The sequence below is a fragment of the Hemitrygon akajei genome, chromosome 1, assembly GCF_048418815.1.
Source record: "Hemitrygon akajei chromosome 1, sHemAka1.3, whole genome shotgun sequence".
Lineage (NCBI taxonomy): Eukaryota > Metazoa > Chordata > Chondrichthyes > Myliobatiformes > Dasyatidae > Hemitrygon > Hemitrygon akajei.
This window is the reverse complement of record NC_133124.1, coordinates 75144890-75164527: the sequence shown is the minus strand read 5'-3', so window position 1 is coordinate 75164527 and position 19638 is coordinate 75144890.

Genomic DNA, 19638 nt, shown 5'->3' with positions numbered 1-19638 from the left:
TTCTATAGGTCAGTTGTGGAGAGCGCCCTCTTCTTTGTGGTGGCGTGTTGGGGAGGAAGCATTAAGAAGAGGGACGCCTCACGAATAAAATAAGCTGGTAAGGAAGGCGGGCTCTGTCGTGGGCAAAGTACTGGAGAGTTTAACATCGGTAGCTGAGCGAAGGGCGCTGAGTAGGCTACGGTCAATTATGGATAACTCTGAACATCCTCTACATAGCACCATCCAGAGACAGAGAAGCAGTTTCAGCGACAGGTTACTATCGATGCAATGCTCCTCAGACAGGATGAAGAGGTCAATACTCCCCAATGCCATTAGGCTTTACAATTCTACCGCCAGGACTTAAGAACTTTTTAAAAGCTATTATTAATGCTTTTTGAGATAGTGACTTAGATGCATATCATATTTTTTTACTGAGTTAAGTATTGTATGTAATTAGTTTTGCTACAACAAGTGTATGGGACATTGGAAAAAAGTTGAATTTCCCCATGGGGATGAATAAAGTATCTATCTATCTATCTATCTATCTATCTATCTATCACATGGGAGCCGAAGCATGGGAGGATGAACCCTGGCCACCCTCCCAAGACTATGGTCAACACGCTCCTAGAAGATAGCAGCACGGTTAATGTAGATGAACTGAACACACTGATGAGGGAGAGGGAGGAGTGGAGAGTCCGTCATCGTGCCCGATGCCAGCCCCCTAGGCCTGAGTCAACATAGTAGCAGTAGTTTATGGTATTTGTCATAACCTACAGTTAGAATCCTCCTCCTACATCATGTTAGGTTGCTGGTACATAATTTTGTTTCAGCGTTTTTCTAATGGCTAGACTCGAATTTTCTTGATACCATTCCTATTCCAGTTGGAGCATAGTACATCAAACAGAGAACACAGAATAATAATCACAGTACATGCCCTTCTGCTTATGCTGTTGTACTGATTTTTAACCTACTCTGTGATCAATCTAACTCTTCTCTCCCACATAGCTCATAACCCTCCATTTTCTTACATCTATGTGCATATCTACGACATTTTTAAATGTTATCTATTGATCCAGCTTCTAACACCACCCCTGGCAGTGCATTCCAAGCACTGAGAAAACCTACCTCTGACATCTCCACTCTATGCCTCTCATAACCTTATACACTTCTATCAATTCACCACTCATCCTGCTTCACTCCAACAAGTAAAACCCTAACTCTCTCAAACTTTTCTCATTAGATCTACTCTCTAATCCAGGCAGCATCCTGGTAATCTCCTTTGCACATCTTCAGCATCCTTCCTATAATAAGGCAACCAGTACTACATACTACACTCCAAGTGTGGTCTAACCTGAGTCTTATTAGCTAGTTTATAGTTTTATAGAGCAGAGTTTTCCATGGGCATGTAGCATCGTGTCAAGACAAATACCTTTCTCTCATTGTTAGTAAAACAAAAGAGCTAGTCATTGACTTCAGGAAGCAGGGCAGATGGTGTTGAGGTGTTGATGCTTGAGAGATCTGCACTTTTTCCAGTTTTCCTTCAACAGGGAAACCACAATTGAGCAGATTATTCCAAATGTGCCCTTACCAACATCTTGTATAACTGCAGGAGTGCATCCCAAATATGATACTTAATGCCTTGGACTGATGAAGGCCAGTTTTCCAAATGCCTACCTTTTTTTTGTAATTTTTTTTATTGAAGTTCATCATCAAACAAACATTTCCATAAGATGTATTTCAGACTTTGTACATATATATCATATAATCATATATATCACAAATCTCCACAAAGTATTTATCTCAGATATATACTTATAGAAAAGAGGGAAAGAAAAAACAAGCAAAAGGAAAGAACTATGTACAAGTAGGGAGTGATCTTTTTTTTTTACAACAGATACATTGATTTGTGAGAATAAAATCAGGCCTATGAGGCATTATGTAGTTAAACCATTTTTCCCAGTATGAATCAAATTGTTCCAGCTTATGATTAACAGATGCTGTTAGCATCTCCATTTTGTAAATGTCCATTGTAATTTCATCCATTTATTTAAAGTTGGGCTCTCCTGTGATAACCATTTCCTAGTAAGAGTCTTTTTACCAGCCACCAACAGTATATTCATTAAATATTTATCTCTTTTCAACCATTCTTGAGGTATATATCCAAAATGTATGGTCTTACTCTCTAATGGTATTTCATATTTAAAGATGTCTTATAGGGCATTGTGTATCCCCCTCCAATAGTTTTTGATAACAGGGCAGTCCCAAAAAATATGATAATGATTTACATTTTGATTTCCACAATTTCTCCAGCAAACAGGGAGGTTACTATCATAATGGGATTTCTGAGAGGGTATAATAAAATATCTTAACAAGTTTTTCTATCTAAACTCCCTCCATTTCTGTGAACTGGTACACTTCCATTGATATCTCCATATTGTTGTCCACTCTTCCTCAGATATAATTATCCCTCCTTCCTTCTCCCATTTTGTTTTAATGTATGGTCGAATGTGTTTTAAGATTTGACAACCCCTTATACATGCTTGAAATGATTCTACTACCATTATCTGAATTATATGCTTTTCTAAAGAGCTCTATCAAGCAGGTATTTGCCTTGGTTACATTTTTAAACGTCTTATTAACATATTGTCGCATCTGTAAATACCAATAAAAATCTTGTTTTTCTAATGTGTTTCTCTTTAAGCATTTCAAAACTGAACAGTGTTCCTTCTTTCATTATGTTGCAAAGAACTGTTATTCCTTTAGCTGTCCAGTCCTTAAATCTAGCATCCAATTTATTTGGTGTAAAATCCGAGTCATATGTACACCATTTAAGAATTGCAATATCTCCCTCTAGATTATATTCTTTTATAGTAGTTTTCCATATTTTAAGAGTCAATTTCACCCATGGGTTATCAATAGTATTTATGTACTTTTGCAGGTTGTTATCAGCCAAAATTGCTTGTATGGGGATGGGAAGTACCCGCTCCTCAATGTTTTTCCATTCAGCATCATATGATGGGTTACACAGCTCTCAACTGTGCTGCAAAATGATAATCTCTAAGAGAAGGTAGGCCCCATCCCCCCTTTTCCTTTGCGAATTGCAAAGTTTTGAGATGAACTCTAGGCCTTTTACCCTGCCAAATATACCTTGATAGCATTTTCTTCCATTCATTGAATTGATTTTGATTAATCTCTATTGGTAGGGTCTGAAAGAGATATAACAGTCTGGGCAGTATATTCATTTTAATAGACTCAATCCTTGAACTGATACTGAAAAAAGGAATCTGGTTCCATCTTACCACATCTTCCTTAATTTTTTTATATAAAGGCTGATAATTACATTCTGATAACTTTGCCAAATCTTTTGGCATAATGATGCCCAAATATTTGAAAGATTCTGTGTGCCATGCCCAGGGGTATCGACTTTCAATTTCTCTTGGTGGGCTATAGTAATATGAAAGTAATTGGGTTTTAGCTATGTTGATCTTGTATACTGATAATTGACCATATTGTTCAAAGGATTGCATCAATTTAGGTAAAGAGTATGTTGGTTGCCCTAGATAGATCAAAATATCATCCGCATAACAAGCCAATTTATGCTCTGTCCCTTTAATAGTAATTCCCCTGATATCTTCATTTTGTCTGATGTATTGAGCTAATGGTTCCAGATATAACGCGAAGAGTAGTGGTGACCATGCACAACCCTGTCTCGTGCCCCTTTCTAGGGTAAGACTATTTGATAAATATCCATTGATTTTAATCCTAGCAGTAGGATTGTCATATCGTGTCTGTATAGTTTTAATGATTGTGTCTTGGAAACCAAATCTATGTAAAACTCTGTAAAGAAAATTCCAATTAACCGAATCAAATGCTTTTTCAGTGTCCATGCTTATCACTATTGCTTCGATTTTATTTTTTTGTATATGATCCATAATGTGAAGTGTCCTTCATATATTGTCTTGAGTCTGGCATTGTCGTATAAAACCTGTCTGATCATTACGTATCAGTATGGGTAGAAACTCCTCTAATCATTTGGCCATGATGGAGGTAAATAACCTATAATCTACATTAAGAATGGATATTGGTCTAAATGACCCGCATTCCATTTTATCCTTGCCTTCTTTTGGTATAGCTGAGATTATCGCTTCCTTCCAACTGGGTGGCATTTGTGCCTTTTTTAGAGCCCAGTTCAGTGTGGGGAGTAAAACAGGAATTAACTCATTTTTAAATTCTTTGTACCACTCTGCCGTATACCCATCTGATCCTGGTGACTTGCTTAATTTAAGCCTTCAAATTGCAGCTTTTAATTCAACTTCAGTTATGTCAGCAGTCATCGTCCTATTTTGTTCTTGGCTTAAAGTGGGTAACTCTAGAGAATTCAAGAAGATGTCAATTTGGGTTATGCTTCCCCCTGGAACTTTGGAATATAGAGTTTTGTAAAACACTTCAAAAGCTTCTTGAATTTCACTTAGCTTATTTTTATTATTTTCGTTTTTGGGTCCCTAATTCTATGATTTGTATTTTCTGCTATCTTTTTTTTCAGTTTCCACACCAGTATTTTCATAGATTTCGATCCACTTTCATAATGTCTCTGTTTCAGAAACATTAAGCTTTTCCTGATTTCTTACGTAGCCAATTTATTTATTTAATTCCTAATTCTTTTAATTTCCCCTAATGTATCCTGTGCCAAATTCAATTTGTGTTTTTTCTCTAGTTCCTTCAGCCTATTTTGTAATTCCTCTAATGTTTTATTCCTTATTTTTTTCTTATATGAAGATATCGCTATAATTTTCCCTCTTAAGACCGCCTTCAGAGTATCCCATAAAATGGGAGGTGAAACCTCTCCATTATCATTAAATTCTAAGTAGAGACCAATTTCTTTTTTAATTTGTTCCTTAAAGTACGGATCATTGAATAGACTTGAATTTAGTTTCCGAATAGTATTCTTTGGTTGTAGGTCAAAATCAACAGATAAATATATAGGTGCATGGTCACTTACATCTATTGTCCCAATTCCACAGGTGTTTATTTTGTCTTTGTCTTTTCCAAATGTTATGAAATAGTCTATTCTTGTATATACAGAATAGGGAGCAGAATAATGAGTGTAATACCTTCTGTCAGGGAAAAGGTCTCTTCATATATCAATTAAACCAACATCCTCAAAAAGTGTATTGACTTTCTTATGTAAAGATTTTGTTTCATAGGTTTTTCTATTGGAAGAGTCTAAGTTCGGTTGTAATTGTAAACTTAAGTTTCCCCCACAGATCAGGAGACCTTCTGTTTCCGTTACCATAATATCAGTAATTTTCTGAAAGAAACCAATATCACTTCCCGGAGGGTGCGTATATATTCAATAGAGTAACTGAACTGCCATCTATATTCCCCCTTACCAGAATATATCTGCCCTCTTTATCTCCCGTTCCAAATACTTTTTCAAAATTTAACCTACTTGAGATAAGAATAGCAACTCCTCTCCTATGTCCTGATTTATATGAGGAGAAAAACAGATTAGTGAAGCCCATTCTCTTTAGTTTTTTATGCTCATTATCACTTAAATGAGTTTCCTGTAAATATACTACATGGGCTTGTTCTTTTTTCATTTTGGATAAAATTCTCTTACGTTTGATTGGATTTAATATCCCATTTACATTAAAAGAAATGAATTTTACCTTGTCCTTAGCCATCTGTATTTATCTGTCAATGTATCATTGAGATTAGAATAAAACTTAATCGATCTACTCCCTGAACAAATAAGAACCAAGAAACACAAATAATAACATAAATGGCAACGAACGTGTGATTCCAAGGCTGAAGTCTCTAGTAGATGACCTTGCGTTGAGCTTGAGGAAATGTCTAGCTGTGGGGGATAACCCCTCCTACTTGTGAGTTGAGGGCCCCCATTGCAGTATTCATAAAACTCAGTGAACAAATCCATTACACAGAAAAGATTTCCCTGTGTACTCCTCCTATATATATGTGTACACACACAAATATATATACACAGACACACACACACACACACACACACATATATATATATATATATATACACACACATGCACACACATACATTACACACATACACATGTATGCACACATATATATATTCTCATTTTGGTGGGGGAAAAGGAGTAAGTGAGCGAATAAAGAAAAACAAATAAGTAATATAAAATCCATATTATAATAAGTATTTCTCGAGATAGGTATATCACCGTGTACTTTTCCGTTTAGCTTCTCAACATTTTTAAAGTTAGCCAAACCTTATGGCTCTTCTGAAGGGGGTGAGGACTGTCTTTGGGAAACTCCTGGTCTCTTCCTGATATATTTCTCTCGGCCTCCTCCTGTCTCCTGCCTTCTCGTTTCTCGCACTATTTCCCAAGCGGAGCGGGACAATTCCTCAGCCAGGCTTTCTTTCATTTTGGTCATGCTGACGGACAATCCTCTGGCCTTCATGTCTGTAGTTGCCTCTTCCACTGTCTGGTACAACTGCATCCCGTTGTCATAAAACACTCGAAGTTTAGCAGGGTACGGAGTTTGAAATCTAATCTTATTTTGCTTTAGTACTTGCTGTACTTCGGAGTATCCTTTGGGTTTCTGGAGGACCGTGGGGGGGGGGGGTAACCTTGGTCGAAATATATTAATTTATCCTCTCAAAACACTCTCTTCTTAACCCTGGCCCTTCATAGAATCTCTGCCTTGGTGCTGTACCGAAGGAATTTAATTATTATTGAGCGTGGCTTTCTATCCTGGATAGGTTTTGGGACTAACACGCGGTGGGCTCTTTCGATTTCCAGCTTCATAGCCGAGGGAAGATCCAGCGCGTCCCGTAGTAACTTTCCGACAAACTCCATCATAGACGAGCCCTCCACTCCTTCGGGAACGTTGTAGATTCTGATATTTTTCCACCGTGATCTTCCCTCCAGTTCAAGCAGTTTACTTTCTTGGTGATGTATTATTTTTATTGTCTTGCTCAGTATCCATTCCATGTTTTGAACGCAATCTTCTACCTTCTCGATTCAAGTCTCTGCCACCGCTATTTTTTGATTAATGCTGGCAAGCTCTGCCTTAATATCATGGAGCTGCTGCTTTATTTCTTTCTGGACCTCCATTATCTCTTTCAGGATTTCGAAGACATTCGCCGCTTCAACTGATCAAGGCCCGGTGGCCGCCTCACTAGCACGCGGTCGGGTCGGAGAGCCGCTTGCTGCACTCCTCTCGGACGCAGGCTCCACAGTGTCGCTTTTTTTATTTCCATTTCTTTTCCCCATTCTTGCCCCTCTTTTCAGTTCAAATATTTTTCAAAAAATATTATACTTGATGGGTTAACGGGGCTTAATACTCATTTTTCCGGAGGAGCTAGTGACTTAAGCTGCCATTCTCGACGATGACGTCACTGGACCAAATGCCTACCTCTGATGACAATCAAGGAGAGAATAAGGAAGTGGCTTCAAGAGAATTGCTCTATCAGGAGTTAGCATGGAATTAATATGCCTTAGTTCATTCAGTGTCTTAAACCCAGGGGACTTTATATCAATATTGTTCTGCCAACAGTTACATCACATCAGGATTTAGACCCAGAGACAAAAGAGGAATTGTAACCCACATAACACAGACCAGACCAAATGAAGGGTCTCAACCAGAAGTGTTGACACTCCCTTTCCCTCCAAAGATGCTGCTTGACTTATTGAGCTCCTGATCATTCCCTTTCTGCCTGTTACCTCACCTCACTTTCCCCTTCCCACCCAGACTCATGCTCTTACTCCTCTCCCTCCCTCTTGGCTTTGCCCTCCTTTCTTTCCAGCCCTGCTGAAGGGTCTTGGCTGAAAGCATCGACAGTCCATTTCCCTCCTGAGATGCTCCCTGACCTGCTGAGTTCCTCAAGTATTTTGAATATTGAAGACAATCAGCTAATAAATGTTTGTTTATTAGTGAAATGGAGAGAGAGAGTAGCGAAGTGTCACTGAGGTAATGGATTGGATTGGAAATCACCTCATTAAGTGGGAGAGTCAGTTTGAGGGCTATGTATACGCACACCTCTGATTCCACTTTCCACATTCTTAAATTTCTGAGTAGGGAGCAGGATCAAAACAAAAAGGAAATATCAAAAAATACTGGATGACACAAATGGTGGTGGCATTGGCTGAGAGTGGGCGGTTAATGCTTGTTACTCTCAGCTCATCTCTCTAAGGGAAGTGTAAGCAGAGAGAGGGGAAGGAGAACAGAATAAAGAGGAAATCCTATTGGGACTTGGAGATAAAAGTCCCTTTAGAGGGAGGATGTGGAGGCTTTAGAGTGTGTGAAGAAAAGATTTACCAGGATGCTGCCTTGTTTAGATGGTATGTGCTGTAAGGAGAGGTTCGGCAAACTTGGATTGTTTTCTATGGAGCAGTGGAGGCTGAGAAGAGGACTGACAGAAGTTTATAAGATTATGAGAGTCATAAATAGACTAGGCAGGCCGTATCTTTTTCCCAGGGTCAAAATATCTAATAATAGAGGATATTCATTTAAGGTAAGAGGAAGAATATTCAAAGGAGATGTGCGGGTCAAATTTTTTTACATAGAGGCTAGTGGGTGCTAGGAAAGTGCTGCCAGAGGTGGTGGTGGAAGCAGATAGAATAGAGGTGTTCAAAAGGTTTTTAGATAGACACATGAATGTACAGAAAATGGAGGGAAATGGACCATATACTGGCAGAATGAATTGGTGAAAACAGTTGTTAGCTTAATTAGTTCATCACAAGATGGGCTGAAAGGCCTTTTCCTGTGCAGCACTGTTCTCTGTTCAGAGTCCGTGAAAGTGACATCACACGTAGACAAGGTGATGAAGAAGGCCTTTGGCACAATCATCTTCAGGGTGTTGAATATAGAAGTGGGGCTATTATGTTGTATTTATACCAGATTGTGATAAGACAGCGTGTGGAATATTGTGTTCAGTTTTTGTCACTTTGCCTGAAAAGACTGCAGAGGAGGTTTACAAGGAGTTCAGATATGATTTATTGAGAGAGATTGAGTTGAGGTAGTTGTGGGAGTTTGAATTGAATTGCTTGAGTTTCATGTAGAGGTGTTAAAATCATGAGGGGTATAGAGAAGGTGAGTGTACAGTCTTTTTCTCAGGGTTGGGAATCAAGAACTAGAGGGCAGAGGTTTAAGGTGAGATGGGAAAGATTTAATAGGAACCTGAGGAACAACTTCTTCACACAGAGGATGATCAGTGTATGGAATGAGCTGCCAGAGGTAGGTGTTGAGGCAAGTACATCAATAAAATTTGAATACGTGTATGTGAATAGGAAAGGTTTCGGTGATTTGGGCTGAACTTGAGAAATTTTGGTTGGCCTGGACCAGTTAGGCCAAAGGGTCTATCTTTGTGCTCTTTGACTCTAAGATGGTCTGCATTTCAGATCAAAACCTTTCATTTATCAGCAGATGCTGCCTGACCTACTGCATTTTACCAACGTTTGTTTGTTGCTATAGATTCCAAAATCTGCCTTCTCTTGTGTTTCCAATACAAATCTTCAAGACTGACACTCACAAAATGCAGAGATTTTATGATGAGATTGTTCTTTAATGTTCATTCATGTCCTGATGAAACTTTAATTGTTTCTCTTTTTCCAGATACGGCTAAACCTGCATTCTGAGAGGATGTTTTTATCATTCACTGGTTTAACTCAGATTTCCAGCTTTTGTTGTATCTCATTAACACATTATATGATATTTATTCTGAAAATGAGAATTATAAATTTATGGATGATCATTTCAAGAGATTATTCTCTATCAAAAATAAAACAAAATCTTTTAAGTACCTTGTGACATTGAATGAAGATTGGGTCTATAAATTCTCCTTAGGAATGAAATCAATAGCTTTATAATGCATCCAATTCAGATTTTTCACCCAAACCAGACAGGATGGCATTAATCTAAATCTTCCAGATCGACTAATCTCAGAGGATTGGAACAAGCACTCTTCTCTACATCTAACTCTGAACTAGAAACGGCAAAGATTTGTGGATGAGGCTCAGCACATTACGTAAACCAACCTCCTCTCCATGGACTCTGTCTACACTTCTTGCTGCTTAAAGCAGCTAACTTAATCAACGACCCCATCCATACAGACCTTATTATTTCCCCACTAAGATGCAAAATCCTGAAAGTACATAGCGCCAGGCCCAAGGGCAGCTTCTGCGTCACTGTTATAAGACAATTCTGAACCGATTCTATGATTGACAATTAACTTTCAAAAAATCTACAACTCGTGCTCTCAGCATCATTATTATTTCCAGTTTGTTTTCTTTTGCACATTGGTTACTTGTCAATCTTTGTCTGTTTATGTATAATTTTTCATAAAATTCTATTGTATTTTCTTTTTCCTGTAAATGCCTACAAGAAAAATAAATTTTAAGGTAGTATGTGGTAATATGTATGTACTTCAATAATAAATTCATTTTAAACTTTCAACTTTTGAGCTGAGATTTGAATGGACCTTTTGTATAATAAGATGGACTCTTGACCTTGCAACTCACCTTGTTATGGCCTTGCACCTTATTGTTTGCCTGCACTGCACTGTCTCTGTAACTGTGACACTTTACTCTACATTCTCAGTGTACTGGTATGATGAAGTGATCTGCATGTATGTCATGCAAAAGAAAGTTTTTCACTGTAGCTTAGTACATGTGATAATAATAATCTAATTAACAATTACTTCACCTGCTTCTGCCCCAGCAGAGAAATTAGGAAACTATTGAACATTCCTGAGAGTTTCTAAGGGAAAGTGGGGAAAAATTGGTTCTGGTGGGGGAGAAATGGGAAAAGAGGACATGGAGTTAAGGAGATTGGCAAACGTCCATCACAGACTTGTGACTTCCTTCCATCCAGTTCGTCTTTACAGTGTATTGCTTCATATCGACAAGGATGATTGCCACTCTGGCTATTCCCATTTCTCTCTTCTGCCTTCTGGGAGAAGAAACAGGAGCTTGAATGCCCAGCTTTCCCCATTGCTATCAAACTTCTGAACTGATCACTTCTTTCACATCCCATTCCCAAGATATGGCGCTACCATGTTCTCAGACTCTTAATTCCACCTTTTTCATTAATGTCATTTTAGCACTTCTTGGTTCATTACCTCAGTTTGCATTGGTATACTTTGCACCATTCTGTTGTACTTGTTTATTGCTGTATTTATTGTTGTGTTTATTATTATTATAATGTATAGCATTTACCTCTGAGTGTTATTCAACAATGAATCTCATTTCACTCTGGTGAAATTGAACTAATCTGATCTGAAATTCTTTTTACTCTTTGTGATGTTTTCTATGATTCAGTTTGATAATCAGGGTTTTGCTGGTGATGCCGGTATTTTTTTGCCAATCCCTCCTTGCCTTAAAAGTTATTTTGGAAGCATTTCGGTGTCACCAGCATGGGATGATCTAAAGTCACATGTGGACCAAGCTGGGTAAGGACAAAAATATTCCCCTCCTGTGGGACATTAGTGAACATTTAAGGTATTTTCAATGATCTAATAAGTTCCTGTTAACACATTTTTTTTTCAAAGAAGTTTTCAGATTGTTAATAAAATTTAACCCATTCAGTTACCATGGTGGGAATTGATCTCATGTCTTGTGATATTTAGTCCAGGCCATAAGTTACCCCAGACAAATAAATGGTATTGGTATTGATATTGGTTTATTATAGTCATGTTTACCAAGATACATTGAAAAGCTCGTCATGCATGCCTTTCATACAGATCAAATACAATGCATTGAGCTTCAATAAGGTAAAACAGGAACAATGCAGAATAAAGTGTAAAGACTACTGTAAAAGTGCAGTGCAGATAAATGATACAGTGCAAGATCATAACAAGGTAGATTGGCAGGCCAAGAATCCATCTTATCATACAAGAGGTCCGTTCAAGTGCCTGATAGAGGATGCAGTTGAGCCTGGCGGTACATGCTTTTAGTCTTTTGTATCTTCCACTCAGTGGAGAAGAGAGAATGTCTAGAGTGTGCAGGGTCTTTAATTATACTGCTTGTTTTACAGAGACTGTGAGAAGTATAGACATACAGTACTCCATAGAGGATAGTAATTTAAAATGCATCATTGAGCTGGAAAGAATACAAAGATTTACAAGAATGTTGTCAGAACTCAAGGACCTGAGCTATAGGGAGAGATTGGACTTTATTGTCTGGAGTGTAGGAGAGTGAGGAATGTCTTATGGAGGTGTGTAAAATCATGAGGAGCTTAGAAAGAGTGAATGCCAACTGTCTTTTCCCAGGGTCAAAAGAAGATAGAAAAGATACATCTGCACCAGGTGCACTGAGCTGCAGCTCCTCAGAAAACATGCTAAGGAACTGGGGCTGCAGCTCGATGACCTGTAGCTCATACAGGAGGTTGAGGAAGTAATAGAAAGGAGCTACAGGGAGGTATTTCACCCTCAAGGTTGCAGAAGGCAGGTAACTGGGTGACTGTCAAGAGAAGAAAAGGAAATGGGCCGCCAGTACAGAGTACTCCTATGGCTGTACCCCTCAGTAATAAGTATAAGGTTATGCTTACTGCTCAGGGAGACGACCTACCAGGGGGCTGCTGCAGCGACGTGGTCTCCGGCACTGTGGTTCAGAAGAGAAGAGAGGTGAAGGGGATTGCAGTTGTGATAGGAGATTACATAGTTAGAGGAACAGAGATAAAGTTCTGCGGATGTGACAGAGACACCCGGATGACATGTTGCCTCACAGCGACCTGGTCTATACATAGTCCCGCCCTGTTACTTGTAAAAATGCTATCCCCTTCTCTCAATTCCTCCGTCTCCACTGCACCTGTTCTCAGGATGAGGCTTTTCATTCTAGAATGAAGGAGATCACCTTTTTCAAAGAAAAGGGCTTCCTTTCCTCCACCATCAACGCTGCCCTCAACTGCATCTCTTCCATTTCACGCACATCTGCTCTTACCCCATAATCCTGCCACCCTACCAGGGATAAGGTTCCTCTTGTCCTCACCTACCACCCCTCCAGCTTCCATGTCCAGCCCATAATTCTCCAAAACTTCCGCCATCTCCAACTGAATTCCACCACCAAACATATCTTCCCCTCCCCCCACTTCCTACTTTCTGCAGGGATCCCTTGTCCATTCGTCCCTCCCCACTAATCTCCTTCCTGTCACTTATCCTTGCAAGTGGAACAAGTGCTTCACCTGCCCCTACATCGTCTCCCTTACTACCATTCAGGGCCCCAAACAGTCCTTCCAAGTGAGTCTGTTGGGGGACATATACTGTGTTGGCTGCTCCCGGTGTGGCCTCTTGTATATTGGTGAGACCCGATATGGATTGGGAGACTGCTTCACTGGGCATCTACACTCCATCCGCCAGAACAAGCAGGATCTCCCAGTGACCACTTCTCATTCCCATTCCAATACATCCATCCATGGCCTCCTCCACTGTCGGGATAAGGCCATGCTTAGGTTGGAGGAACAACACATTATATTCCGTTTGGGTAGCCTCCAATCTGATGGCATGAACATTAATATTCAAACTTCCACTAATGCCTCACTTATTTCCCCTTCACCATTTCCCATCCCCTTGTCTCTCTCTCATGTTATACCCTTGCCTGCCGATCACCTCACTCCCTACCCTTCCCTTTCTTCTTTCTTTCTTCCATGGCCTTCTGTCTCTTTCACCAATCAACTTCCTAGTTCTTTGCTTCATCCCTCCCCCTCCAAGTTTCACCTATTACCTGGCGTTTCTCTATCCCATCCCCCCCCCCTCCCCCCCCCCCACCTATCAAATCTAATCCTCAGCTTTTTTTCTCCAGTCCTACTGAAGGGTTTCAAAATGCCCAAAATGTCAACTGTACTTTTTTCCATAAGATGCTGCCTGGTCAGCTGAGTTCCTCCAGCATTTTGGGTGTGTTGCTCGGATTTCCTGCATCTGCAGAATGTCTCTTGTTTGTCAGGGGTGCCTTGGCTCAGGTCCACGACATTTTAAAGGGAGAGGCTGAGCAGCCATAGAAGTCTGTAGATATTGAAGTGAATGACAGAGGTGAGAAAGGTGAGGAGGTCCTGGAGAGAGATTTTAGGGAGTATGGTAGAAACCTCCGTATTGCTGCTTGTGCCACACATCAGTGAGGGTAAAATAGGAGCATATGGCAGACAAATATGTGGTTGAGGAATTGGTGCAGGGGGCAGAGATTCAGATTCTGGATCATTGAGATCTCTTCTGGGGAAGGTACGACCAATAGAAAAGGGATGGGTTACAACTCAACCCAAGAGGGACCAATATCCTTGTGGGCAGGTTTGCTAGAGCTGTTCGGGTAGGGTGATGGGAACTAGAGTGATAATTCTGAGGATGAGTACTGAGATCGCTACTAAGAACAAGTTGATGATAAGGCAAAATTGCAATCAATGGGATGAGTCACAAAGATGTACAAAATTGAAAAGAGCGAATATAGGACTAAAGGTGTTATATTTGAATGCTCGCAGTATACGGAATAAGGTAGATGAACTTATAGAACAGTCACAGATTGGCATGTATGACTTTGTGGGTATCACTAAACTGCAGCTGAAAGAAGATTATAGCTGGGAGCTTAATATTCATGGCCACACATTGAATCAGAAGGATAGGCACGCAGGCAGAGGGAGTGGCATGGCTCTATTGGAAAAAAAATCCTTAGAAAGAGGTGATATAGCAGAAGGTCTGGAGTTGTTCTGTGTAGAGCAAAGGGTAAAAAGACCCTGAAGAAAGATATATACAGAGTTCAGAGGAGTAGCAAAGATGAAAAAAGCATGTCAAAAGTGCAATGATAGTCATGGGGGGATTTCAAAATACAGGTTGATTGGCAAAATCAAGCTGGTGCTGGATCCCAAGAGGGGCAATTCCTGGAACACCTTTGAGATGGGATTTTAGAGCAGCACGTGGTTGAGCCCACTGGGGGATCAACTATTCTGACTGGGTGTTTTGCAATGAACCAAAATTGATTTAGAGAGCTTAAGGTAAAATAACCTTTAAGGTGCAGTGACCATAAAATGGTAGAATTCACACTGCAATTTGAGAATAAGTTTAAGACCATAAAACCATAACATATGAGGCTAGATTTAAGCCATTTAGCCCATCGAATCTACACCACCATTTCATCATGGTTGATCATTTTTCCTCTCTGCCCCAATTTCCTGCCTTCTGACTAGATTTACAACCTGATTGCACAGGGCGAAAGAAGCTGCGGAGGGTTGTAAATTTAGTCAGCTCCATCATGGATACTAGCCTACAAAGTACCCAGGGCATCTTCAAGGAGTGGTGTTTCAGAAATGCAGTGTCCATTATTAAGGACTTCCAGCATCCAGGGTGTGCCATTCTCTCACTGTTACCATCAGGTAGGAGGTACAGAAACCTGAAGGCACACACTCAGCGATTCAGGAACAGCTTCTTCCCCTCTGTCATCCAATTCCTAAATGGGCGTTGAACCCTTGGACACTACCTCTCTTTTTTTAATATACACTATTTCTGTTTTTCATTCTTTTTTATATCTATTCAATATATTTATACTGTAATTCATTTATTTATTTTTAATTTTATTCATTACTTTTTTTCTCTTCTATATTATGTAATACTTTGGACTGCTGCTGCTAAGTTAACAAATTTCACGTCACGTGCCGGTGATAATAAACCTGATTCTGATTTTGATTCTCCCCGTATCCCTTCATGCCCTGACCACTCAAGAATCTATCAACCTCTGCCTTAAATATACATAAAGACTTGGCCTCCACAGCTACCTATGGCCACAAATTCCACAGATTCACCACTCTCTGGCTAAAGAAATTCATCCTCATCTCCATTCTAAAAGGATGCCCCAGAAATTCATGCCTCATCTCCATTCTAACAGGTCACAGTCGCAGTTTTGAGACTGTGACCTTTGGTCTTAGACTCTCCCACCATAGGAAATATTCTCTCCACATGCCCTCTATCAAGGCCTTTCACCATTCAATAGTTTTCAATTAGGTCATCCCTCATTCTTTTAAATTCTAGTGAATAAAGGCCCAGAGCCATCAAAACTCTTCACTCTTCACCTCCCATCAATCAGCCAATATTCTAGCCATGCCAGTAACTTTCCTGTAATACCATGGGCTCTTAAACTTGGTAAGAAGTCTGATGTGTGGCACCTTGTCAAAGGCCTTCTGAAAGTCCAAATAAACAACATTCAATACATCCCCTTTATTTATCCAACTTGTAATCTCCTCAAAGAATTCCAGCAGGTTTGTCAGGCAAGATTTGCCTTAAGGAAACCACACTGACTTTTTCCTATCTTGTCTTGTGTCACCAAGTGCTCCATCACCTCATCTTTAACAATAGACTTCAACATCTTCCCAACCTGTGAGGTCAGGCTAACTGGCCTATAATTTCCTTTCTATTGCCTTCCTCCTTTCTTAAAGAGTGTAGTGACATTTGCAATTTTCCAATCCTCTGGCTCTATGCCAGAGTTCAGTGATTTTTGAAATATCATTAGCAATGCCTCTGCAATCTCTATCATTACCTCTTTCAGATCCCTAGGGTGTAGTTCATCTGGTCCGAGTGACTTATGTACCTTTAGGTCTTTCACTTTTTGAGCACCTTCTCCCTTGTAGTAGTAACTGCACTCACTTCTCTTCCCTCACATCCTTCACCATCTGGCACACTGCTAGTGTCTTCCACAGAGAAGCCTGATGCAAAATAGTCATTTATTTCATCAGCCATTCCTTTGAACCCTGTTTTTATTTTTCTGGCCTCATTTACTAGCGGTCCTATATCCACTCTCATCTCTCTTTCAATACAGTCTGTATCCTTGGACATTAAGCACCCAGCTATAATCTTCTTTCAGCCATGATTTAATGATGTCTACAACATCATACTTGTAATTGTGCTACAAGTTTATTTACATTATTCCATATACTGTGCACATTCAAATATAACACCTTCAGTCCTGTATTCACCCTTTTCAATTTTTTCCACCTTTGACATTGTAACTCATCCTGTTGACTGCAATTTTGCCCTATCAACAGCCTCTCCTCACTATACATTGACTCTATTTTTAAACCAGCTACCTCATCTTCAGCACCAATATCTACCTTTGCTATGATACTTCTTGCATTGAAATATATGCAGCTCAGGACACTAGTCACACAATGCTTAACCCTTTGAATTGTAACTTTGTCCGAGGTCTTACCAACATCTGCCTCCACAACCTCTCCAGTAACTGTTCTGGTACTCTGGTTCCCATCTACCTGCAACTCTAGTTTAAACCCCACTGTGTAGCATTAACAATCTTTCCTGCTAGGATATTAGTTCCCCTCCAGTTCAGGTGCAAACTGTACCTTCTGTACAGGTCCCACCTTCCATGGAAGAGAGCCCAATGATCCAAAAATATTATGCCCTCCCTCCTACACCAATTCCTTAGCCATGTATTAAGCTTCCTTGTGCTGGTCTCATTAGTGCATTGCACGGGTAGCAATCCTGAGATCACAACCCCAGAAGTCCTGCCCTTCAACTTAGCACCTAACTCACTGAACTCCCTTTGCAGAACCTTGTCATTTGATCTACTTGTGTCACTGGTACCTACATGGCCACAACCTCTGACTGTTTACCTCCCACTTAAGAATGCTAAGGACTCTGCCTGAGCTGTCCTGGGACCTGGCACCTGCAGAGGCAACATACGATCTCCTCGTCCACAGAACCTCTTATCCATTCCCCTACCACCACAGTCAGATGTATCAATGGTTTGTATGCAGAATGCAGCTTTAAGACTTGTCTTCTCCAGATAGCCATAAAATATAGAAAACTGTAGAAGTAGTTGAAAGAAAGACTACAATCCACCTCTACCCCTCACAGAAAATTCGCAAACTTGCAAACCCCAAAACCTCCCAACCTCTCCCTCGCATAAAAACTAATGCATCACCCAACCCCCAGCCTGCCAATCGGCAACAAGAAAGAATTGTCGTGAACATGAAAAAAATCATAGAACTGTGGGCCAATATGAACCACAGTTCAATCCATGAATCTCAGAATTTCAATAACATTTCTGAGAGCATTGGGACCCAATGGCCCCTCTGAGGGTAGTGACACAAACCTGCTGCCCCTCTGAAAGATGCAACATGAACCAACAGCATCTTCAAGGGATGCAATACAAACCAGCAGCCCCTCCAAGGGAAGTGTCCTAAGCCGGTGGCCTTTCTGAAAAACACTCGCTCTCCTTTTCATTTGCCTCGATGTTTCAATCAGTATCACAGTGGAGTAAAGGTAATTACAGGGGCATGAGAGAGCAACTGGCCAAATTTGGGAGGACACCTACAAGCAGAACAGCAAGAGCTGGAATTTCTGTGAGCCACTTGGAAGTTGCAGGATAGATGCATCCCAAAGAAGAAGTCGTATACTACAGGCATGATATTGCAACCATAGCTGACAAGGGAAGTCAAAGCCAACATAAAAGCCAAAAACATTCCAGATAATAGAATAAAAATTAGTGGGAAGGTACAGGATTGGAAAGCATTAAAAATCCAAAGAAGGCAACTAAAAAGTCATAATGTAGGAAAAGATGTAATATGAAGGTTAGCTGGCCAACATAATATTAAAGAGGTTGGTGTTACTGTGAACAAAGACACTGAAACTAATGAATATAAAAGTCTTTATTCAGCAAAATGAGCAGCAGGCATGATATTTGAGAGACTCTAGGAAGAAGAGGTGTACGGAGTTAAGTGGGTCCTGGTATCAGTCATGATGAAATGGTGGAGCAGACTCAAATAGCCTAATTCTGCTCCTTTGTGTTATGGTATTATAGTACCTTCATTGTTTAGGCACATCCAGAAACCTACAGGAAGCTGCACTCCCTCAATCTCAGGTACCTGGGGCTGACTTCTCTCTGTCCTCATTGCTTCATCTCTTGCAGTGGTAATGTAACTCACCTCTCCACTCATGGGCAAGGGTAGATCTGTTGTCTATACCAACAACCCTGTGTCCATGGACATTTCAGATTGCCAGCCCCCTAATAACCTCTTGTATGCATTTGTGGATGACCACCATTGGCAAGAGAGGCTGTCACGTCTGCCTGGTCACATTGGCTCTATAATCTGGTCAGTGGTCAAATTAGAAAGACAGTACACAGCTGTGGATTCAGCCTGCTTTTGGGAATGATCCTCACACATTGCCCTCTCTCCATGCCTACAGCCATGGCCCGAGAAACTGCAGCTGTAATAAATCATCTTCTTTACCTTCCCACATCTATTCCAGCAGTTCCTTGCTAAGGTCCTTGGCTGCTGGCACAGAAAGCAAGGTCTCCGTGACATCACAACACCACATCCACTGCAGCCACTTTACGACTTCTCTGCCCTCTCATCAGCCCCTGATACTGTCACAGAGTAGGTCGATCCCACCTCCATCCCCATATCTAATACTTTCTGGTGAGCTGAGCTTGGGCATTCCTCCAGCATTTTCAGGGAGACTGGGTCATCCCTCCCTGGATTATCCAGCCCTCAATACTCTCTGATATTCGATATTTGCATTCTTTATAATCCATGGTTGGCTCAGCAGCTCTTTGAATCACTGCTATTATCAATCCCCAGTTACTCTCACTTCCCCTTTAAAGAAGCAATATCTCTCTTCAGTGTTGGCATTCCCTGTAGTTGCTCACGTACCATCCCACACCCCCTGGGCCATATTCT